Raw genomic sequence first — 8,777 nt, 5'->3', positions numbered from 1 at the left:
AGTAGTTGAAAGCATGATCTGACCTTCCAATAGCTAGATTATTATACGTTTCTTATGGAAAACACTGTTTTGTACTTTGGAGATTTGCCATTATATGCACTCATTTTCTTGAAATTGACCCAACACAAGGAAGTTTTTTTGAACAAAATTCATAAAAAGGAAACATGTACTGATAATGTCATGTTTTCTTTGGGAATTATATTTTCCAGTCTGGAAATAATTACACTTCTCAGTTTATATTTCTTATGCTTTAAAAATATATTTGCTTTTATTATGTAATAGAATACTTGCTCAATAACATTAACTTCCCTACTTATATTTTATTCTCAATATGTACATTATTACAATTTTAGTCATGATCTAAGTTTTGGGGCACTATGTTAAAGCAATGAATTAATATTTAGTATTCTCTATTGAGTTCTTTCAATAACATATCATCCCTAAAAGGGACAACTTTGCATTTTTTAACCTGCATCCACATAAAGGTTCCTTTTTGTGGGGTTTCTAAAACAATAGAACACAAATAGGTGTGTCTCTAGGAACTTATCTGCACAAAAAATTCAAGGTCATTCTAAGAGACAGTGCTTCAGAAGACCAGAGAAACACATCAACATAATGTGGTTTAAAGCCTGTGAACCAGTCTTCTGAGAGGACGTGTGGTTTGGATTGTACATTACATCTTCCTTTAGATTTATTCCCACCCTAATTTTTTGCTACTACTAGATCCTTCAGAGAAATAGGCTACATTTACAACATGAAGAGGGTTTTAATTAAAGGTTCTAAGCCTGGTAAGTATGGCTGCACTGTGCCTTGCATGGTCTGAAAAACAGTTGTAAGGCCAGGATTATACTTTTTTTTTGGTACCGGAGATCGAACTCGGGACCTTGCGCTTTCGAGCCAGGAGCCAGAACCACTGAACTAAATCCTAGGATTATAAATTTTATCACTATAAATTAGTGAAAAATGATTGTGACCTAAGAACTTTAAAGCTTCTATTTCGTAGCAAGCTGTGGTTGGCTGGAAGCTTGGATCCAGTGAACAGTGGCTCTTTCAACATTCAGAAAACCAATACAAACCTTCTGAGAAGGTGGTGGAGCAGTAAGCAGCAACAAATCAGCTTCTCTGAGATTCAGAATCCAGACACTGGAAAATAATAACATGGGGAAGAAAAGAAGCAGGGAGGTGGATCCCTGTGACCCAGGAAGGATCCAATGTGAATATTAGAGCCTACAGAGAAAGTGAAGAGACAGACCACAATGCCAAAAAAGAAAGGGACAATCTGCTCCTTTCTCATAAGAAAGGAAGATCGAATCTACAGAGACACATTGAAAGTGGGGTGATTCTAGAGGCCCTTGGGGAGAAACACACTAGTGGAATGGAGTAGTAGATGCTATGCATTACAACAACTGATGAGTGACTCTAGAACAAGTTATTTGCCCTATCACCTGGAATGCTTGGTTGGATACCATCCTAGGGAGAGGCCAAATGAAACTGGGACTCAGAGTGGCCATAGGTTGGCTTCATCTCAGGCCTCCCAGTGTTAGCCTCCCACAATGACTGGGTAAGGGACAATCATAGGAGGCATACATAGTCAGGGAGCCATGGTCAGGCCAGCAAGAGAAGCTCAGACTGTTATATGCTAAATGACTCTGGCCCCACCCCCATGACCAGAAGCCAGATTGAGCCTGAATTTCTGTGGATTTAAAAGTTCCAAAACTGGCACCCTTCCTTAATCCTACTGCTGACTTGCTAGTGATTATCCAGAACAGATCTGGAGTCTGACTGTCTCTGTCTACCAGCTAGAGCAGAGTCATGCCTTGAATTGGACAGTGACACAGAACTGTAGACACTGAAAAATAACAAGAGGTTTGAAATCAAAGAGAATCTTTTCCCTTTTCTTTGCTTGTTAGAATTTTTATTTGGGTTTTTTATTTCTGGTTTTTCTTTGTAGTATAAACATTGATTTTAGTTTTTTTTTCCTTTTCTTCTGTCTTCTTCACCAATTTCCTGAGGCTTGGGTAATCATCTTTTGATCTTAAGTCTTGCTTCTAATCTCTTTTTGTTTTTCATTTCTCTATTTTTCTTCTCTTCTCCCTTTAAAAGTTTTTCCCCTTACTTAATTCTCTTATTTTTACTCTGTACAATTTCTTTCTCTTTTCTCCCTCTTTTTCTTTTATTTTCTATTTCTTGCAAGTCTTTTGCCCTACCTTTACTCAACTCTATAGACATCCTTCTACTTTCCAATAAAATCCTTCATACCACTTCTCTCTCCTCCTCACATCATGGAATTTAAGGTTTCCAAGTTTTTCTTTGTATCCCCTATTCCCAAACTCTAAATCTTTAATAGTATAACCATAAAGCTTTGTTAATTTTTTGATAGCTAACTCTGTGAATTTACTGTCTAATTTTTTTCTACCATTAGCAGAAATATAGATATTTCATTTAGTATATGGTAGGTGTAAGTCAATACCTATTAAATTACCTTAATGTTTACATCATAATTGATGATTTCTTCTCTAGGAATAAGGGTTGTACATAACTGGTTCTTATGGTATGTTAATACTAATTCATCTCAGGCAATATAGTCATTATTTCTCTATAGGCCAACACTCAGATTGCCTTCATGATATTAACAATACTATACTACATTTCCAGAGTACTTAATTGCTGGGATAAATACTCTGCATCCTCCCTTCACAAAATAACCAAGGTAGTCTAATCTTGAGGGCTACGACAAAGGATTATAGTTAGGCATGCCCAAAGTACATCACTGAAAAGCAAGTAATGAGATCTTTATGTTAGCAACAAAGTCTTCAGACTATAAGTATCCACAAATCTCAGCACAAAACAAAGCAAACAAATAAACAAAAACAATACCCCAACTCCCCCAAAGTTGATCGAGGAGGCACCAAGGGGCAGAATAGTGTAAGCTTCACACCTGGATTACAGTAATACCTCAGTTCACAAATGCTTCTGTTTGTAAACAATTCAGTTCACAAAAGCATTCAGCAAAACTTTGCTTTTGTTTGCAAATTCCACATTAGGTGACAAACACAACCATAGCCATCTTCCCCAAAATCATAAAGCAAATCAAGTTTGTAAACCAAAGTTCTACTGTAGTTGAATGCATATCAAAAGAGGTTAGAAAACAGCTCAAAGAGATACTCAGCAGGATTAGAGAAGATATTTTTAAACATTTAATGAGAGTAATAACGAAAAAGACTTCTTTATACAAACCTTAAAGGGCAGGAGGACTGACGTGTTTCAAGCTCAATAGATAACAACTTCCAACCTCAATTTATGTATCCTGCAAAACTTTCCTTTAAAATTAATGGCTAAATAAGATGTTTCCATGACAAGGAGTACCTCAATAAATTCATGTCTATGAAACATAACAAAAATTTCTCAAAAATACCCTAGAAAGTGAAATGAAACCAACAATGTCAATAAGTCAAAAAGAATGAATACACTTGATGGGCTAAGCAGCTAAGGAAAAGGAAGAAAATGAGGAAATTAGCAACAGAAAAATAATACAATGATAGGAATAAGTCACTACCCCTCAGTAATTAATCTCAATGTGAGTAGTCTCAGTTCCCCAATCAAAAGACAAAAATTGGCAATGGATCAGAAATGAATGCCAAACAATATGCAGCATACAAGAAACACATATAATTAAAAAAGATACAGATTAAAAATCAAAGAATGGAAAGCAATATTCCATGCAATAGGAACACAGAAAACAACACAAATTGCTATCTTAATTTCAGACAAAGTGAATTTCAAGCTAAAACTGACCAGAATAGGCAAAGAAGGTCATTTCATATTAGCTAAACATACACATCAAATGCCTGCACACTCATCTTCATAAAACAAACACCAATGGACATAAAAACTCAGATAAATACCAATATGCTAGTAATGGGAGACCTTAATATTACACTGTCACAGATGAACAGATCAACTAGACAAAAAATCAACAAAGAAATATCAGAGTTGAATTAAACCTTTGAACAAATGAACTTAATAGGTATCTACAGAGTATTCCATATAACTACAGAACACACATTCTTCTCAGCATCATATAGGAGTTTCTAAAAAACAGACCACATTTCAGATAAAGTATGCTTAAGTAAATGTAAAAGAATTGAAATTATCCCATGAATATTATCAGATCATAGTGCAATGAAACTAGAACTCAATGGCAAAAGAAACCACATAAAATATGCAAACATATGGAAACTAAACAATAGCTCCTGGAATAACCAGTGGGTCACAGATGAAGTTAAAGAAGAAATTAGACAGCTTCTACAATCAAACAATAATGCCAGTATGACATACTAGAACCTATGGGATGCAATGAAAGCAGTCTTAAGGGATAAGTTCATAGCTGTAAATTCCCACATCAGAAAAACAGAATGAACTCAAATAAACAACCTAATGTTGCACCTCCAAGTCCTAGAAAAATAAGGACTAACCAAACCCAAAACTAATATGAGGAAAGTATAAAGATCAGGGCAGGAACTAATGAAATTTAGAATAAAAAATTACAAAGAATCAATGGATCAGAGATGGTTCTTTGAAAGATTAGACAAAACAAGCAAACCTTTAGCTAATCTTACCAAAATAAGGAAAGAAAAGACATTAATGAACTTAATTAGAAATGAAAAAGGTGAAATCACAGTGAATTCTGCTGAAATCCAGAAGATTATCAGTAACTACTTTGAGAAACCATACTCCCAAAATGGAAAATTCAGAGGAAGTGGATAAATTTCTTAATACATATGAACAGCCAAAGCTGAACCAAGAAGATATAAAAATCCTGAATAAGCCACTATCAGTCAGTGCAACTGAAGAAGTAATAAAAAACTACGAACTAAGAAAGCCCTGCACCTGATAGATTCACTGCTGATTCTACAGCTCTAGAAAAGATCCAATGCCAGTACTCCTCAAACTGTTCAATAAAATCAAAGGGAAGCAGAAATCCCGAAGTCATTCCTGGAAGCAAGCATTACTCTGATTCCAAAACCAGAGAAAGACCGAACCAACAAAGAAAACTATGGGCCAATCTCTTTAATGAACACAGATGAAGGAATCCTCAGTAAGATACTGCAAACAGAATGCAGCAAATCATCAAAAAAAATTCTACATTATGACTAAGTAGGATTCACTCTAGGGATGCAGTAATGTTTCAACACACACAAATCCATAAGTGTGATACAGACTCTCGCCTCGCTCCTGCGCAGCCGGCTGCCACCGGCAGACGAGGCCAGTGCCTCTTCTTTGCCTTTCCTTTTCTCTCCGTTTTCCTCCTTCTTTCTCAGAGAAGAAAACAAATAAAGAAGAGCAAACAGCCGGGAGGCGCTAGGCATCCAGGAAGTTCCCTCCCCCATCCAAGTTGGAATCCGCATCCTCTGGGGGTGTGTGTGTGTGTGTGTGTGTGTTTGTGTGTTCATCACCTTAAATGGTTTTGAACCAATGAAGCTGTGTCCCCTTAAAGAGACCGACAACCCATTGTGTGAACCATAGAATTTGTGGACAGATTAATATTGGGTTCATAGCGGCGTAATTAATGCACACAGACTCCCGTGAGTTCCCTTAAGTTCTTAGAGGACTGCTTTGCCTTTTGAATCAGAGAGTTGCAAAGTTCGATAAAGAATGGCCCTTGTCGATAAGCACAAAGTCAAGCGACAGCAATTGGACAGAATCTGTGAAGGTATCCAACCCCATATCATGAACGGCCCCCTGCACTCCTGGCCCCTGGTGGCGATGCTGGACGGCAGAGACTGCACCGTGGAGATGCCCATTCTGAAGGACTGGCCACTGTGGCCTTCTGTGATGTGCAGTCCACACAGGAGATCCACGAAAAGGTGTTAAATGAGGCCATAGGTGCTATGATGTACCACACCATCACCCTCACTAGGGAGGACTTGGAGAAGTTCAAGGCCCTGAGAGTGATCGTTCGGATCGGCAGCACTTATGACAACGTGGACATCAAGGCTGCTGGCTAGCTTGGGATCGCTGTGTGCAACATCCCATCCGCAGCCGTGGAAGAGACGGCCGATTCCACCATCTGCTACATACTCAATCTGTACCGGCGGAACACGTGGCTGTACCAGGCACTGCGGGAAGGGACCAGGGTACAGAGCGTGGAACAGATTTGAGAGGTGGCCTCAGGAGCAGCCCGAATCCCTGGAGAGACACTGGGCCTCATTGGCTTTGGTCGCACGGGGCAGGCGGTTGCTGTTCGAGCCAAGACCTTTGGATTCAGCATCGTATTTTGTGACCCCTACTTGCAGGATGGCATAGAGCAATCCCTGGGCGTGCAGAGGGTCTACACCCTACAGGATTTGCTGTATTACAGCGACTGTGTCTCCTTGCACTGCAATCTCAATGAACATAACCACCACCTCATTAACGACTTTACTATAAAGCAGATGAGGCAAGGGGCATTCCTAGTGAATGCAGCCCGCGGTGGCTTGGTGGATGAGAAAGCCTTAGCCCAGGCCCTCAAAGAGGGCAGGATACGAGGGGCAGCCCTTGATGTGCACGAATCTGAGCCCTTTAGCTTTGCTCAGGGTTCATTGAAAGATGCACCAAATCTCATCTGTACTCCCCACACGGCCTGCTACAGTAAACAAGCATCCCTGGAGATGAGGGAGGCAGCTACCACTGAGATCCGCCGAGCAATCACAGGACGCATCCCAGAAAGTTTAAGAAGCTGTGTCAACAAGGAATTCTTGGTCACTTCAGCTCCTTGGTCAGTAATAGACCAGCAAGCAATTCATCCTGAGCTCAATGGTGCCACATACAGGTATCCACCAGGCATTGTAGGTGTGGCCCCGGGAGGACTTCCTGCAGCCATGGAAGGCATTATCCCTGGAGGCATCCCGGTGACTCACTACCTCCCCACAGTGACACATCTCTCTCCCAACCAACCCAAAAAACATGGGGATAATCGAGAGCACCCCAACGAGCAATAGCAGAGAATACTGAAAGGTAATCATTTGGATAAACTTGGGACCAAGAGACAGTGAAAAATGGATGAACTAAGAAAAGTCTTTGACAGTCTTTTTAACTGATCCTGGACATACACATCCTTGATGTTGCAGTGTTAAACCTACAAGAGCTAGAAAACTGAAGATGTCTGCTTGCGGAAGCACTAAAAGACTAGGACTTGACTTATTAACGGCCAACTTCTGTTATTGTGTGTTAAGTTTTTCATCTGTGCATTAAATCACAAAGAATAAATAGAGTTTTTTCCTTTATCAGTCCCTTGGACACAGCAAGTCCTGAGCACCTTGCTCTAGAATGTTGCATCAAGAGTTCCAAACATCAAAATAAAAAAATGTTAAGAGGAAATCCCCATCTTATGACTCTAGTCCCTTTGGTCTACAGGGGCTTGTTACCTCTTTTTATTAATAGGAAGATTAAATTACCACAAGATGGGGAGAAAACTGCCTGTTAGACATCTGCACGCACAGGATTGAAGAGCACAGGCTCCTGTACAGAGAGGTGTCTCTCACATCTGAACTGCATACTGAGCACTCAAGTTGGTTGTTAGTTCAGTAGTACCCTCTGATGATGCAAAAAAGAAAAAATTATTAAGTTTCACAAGCTGTTTGTACTCAAATATATTTTCTCAGTTTCAGATCCACAGCTATTTTATTGAGTGGAAAGTCTTGAACTGTAAGGGTTCAAGAAGAATAATGTTTCATTTCCTTATGTCTCAGGAAACACTTTTTATGGTAACTTGTCAGATTGTCTATGAACAAACCCACTTTTTTAGACATTGATAAATTCTTTTCTTCATGTGATATTTTATACAAGAACACTTCAGATGTGTTATTAGATGTGACTGGTTTTAAGAAATCCTATTAGATTTGTATCAACTAGTTACATGTTCTATTCATAGTCTTTTGTGAATCATTGCCTTTTTGTTTAAAAAGATGGCCTATTTTGAGCCTTTGTATAGGTACATTCCTGTTTTTGTGACAAAAGAAAAACTTTAAACTGTCCCAAACAGAAAAATAATGGCTATCCAGAAGTATGTTTTGTTTTAGTGTGAGTTACCATTACTATATTTGTTTATTGTAAAGGTGGACATTTAGCGTTCAGTGCAGTTTTCAATAAAAAGTAATTAAAAAAAAAAGTGTGATACAAAGCATAAACAGAAGCAAGGACAAAGATCACATGATCATCTCAATAGACACAGAAAAATCATTTGACAAAATCTAACATTCATTTAGAATAAAACATATTGAGGAAAATGGGATAGAACGTCTTTATCTCAACCCAATAAAAGCCATCTATGACAAACCAATGTCCAACATCACACTAAATGGAGAGAAGCTGAAAGCTTTCCTTCTAAAATGAGGAACAAGACAAGAATGTCCACTATCACCACTTCTGTTTAATATAGTTCTTGAGACATTAGTTAGAGCAATAAGACAAGAGAAAGAAATAAAAGGGATAGAGGCAGAAAAGGAAGTTAAAACATTATCATAAATTATTATATAAATTTTTATTATAAATAATATAATTATTTGAAGGAGATATGATCCTGTACATAGAAGGCCGCAAACACTCCATCAGAAGACTCCTAGGACTAATAATCAAATTTGGCAGTGTATCAGGATACAAAGTCAACACCCCTAAATCAATAGCATTCCTGTACACCACTAAGAAACTCACTTAGAGGGAAATTAGGGAAACAATACCTTTTACAATAACATCAAGAAAAATGAAATACTTAGAAATTAAGCAAGGAAGTGAAAGGC

The 8,777-nt window shown here is 38.4% G+C and overlaps 1 pseudogene; it reads left to right on the top strand.

Annotated features, from left to right (window-relative positions):
- The first annotated feature begins 5,628 nt into the window (after positions 1-5,628).
- On the top strand, positions 5,629-7,137 carry LOC101710241 (C-terminal-binding protein 2 pseudogene; annotated as a pseudogene).
- Positions 7,138-8,777: the final 1,640 nt, after the last annotated feature.

This window comes from Heterocephalus glaber, unplaced genomic scaffold, assembly GCF_053883595.1.
Source record: "Heterocephalus glaber isolate CG9 unplaced genomic scaffold, H.glaber_assembly_v1.0 deba00001472, whole genome shotgun sequence".
In the NCBI taxonomy this organism is placed as follows: Eukaryota; Metazoa; Chordata; class Mammalia; order Rodentia; family Bathyergidae; genus Heterocephalus; species Heterocephalus glaber.
This window is presented reverse-complemented; position numbering and strand designations above follow the sequence as displayed.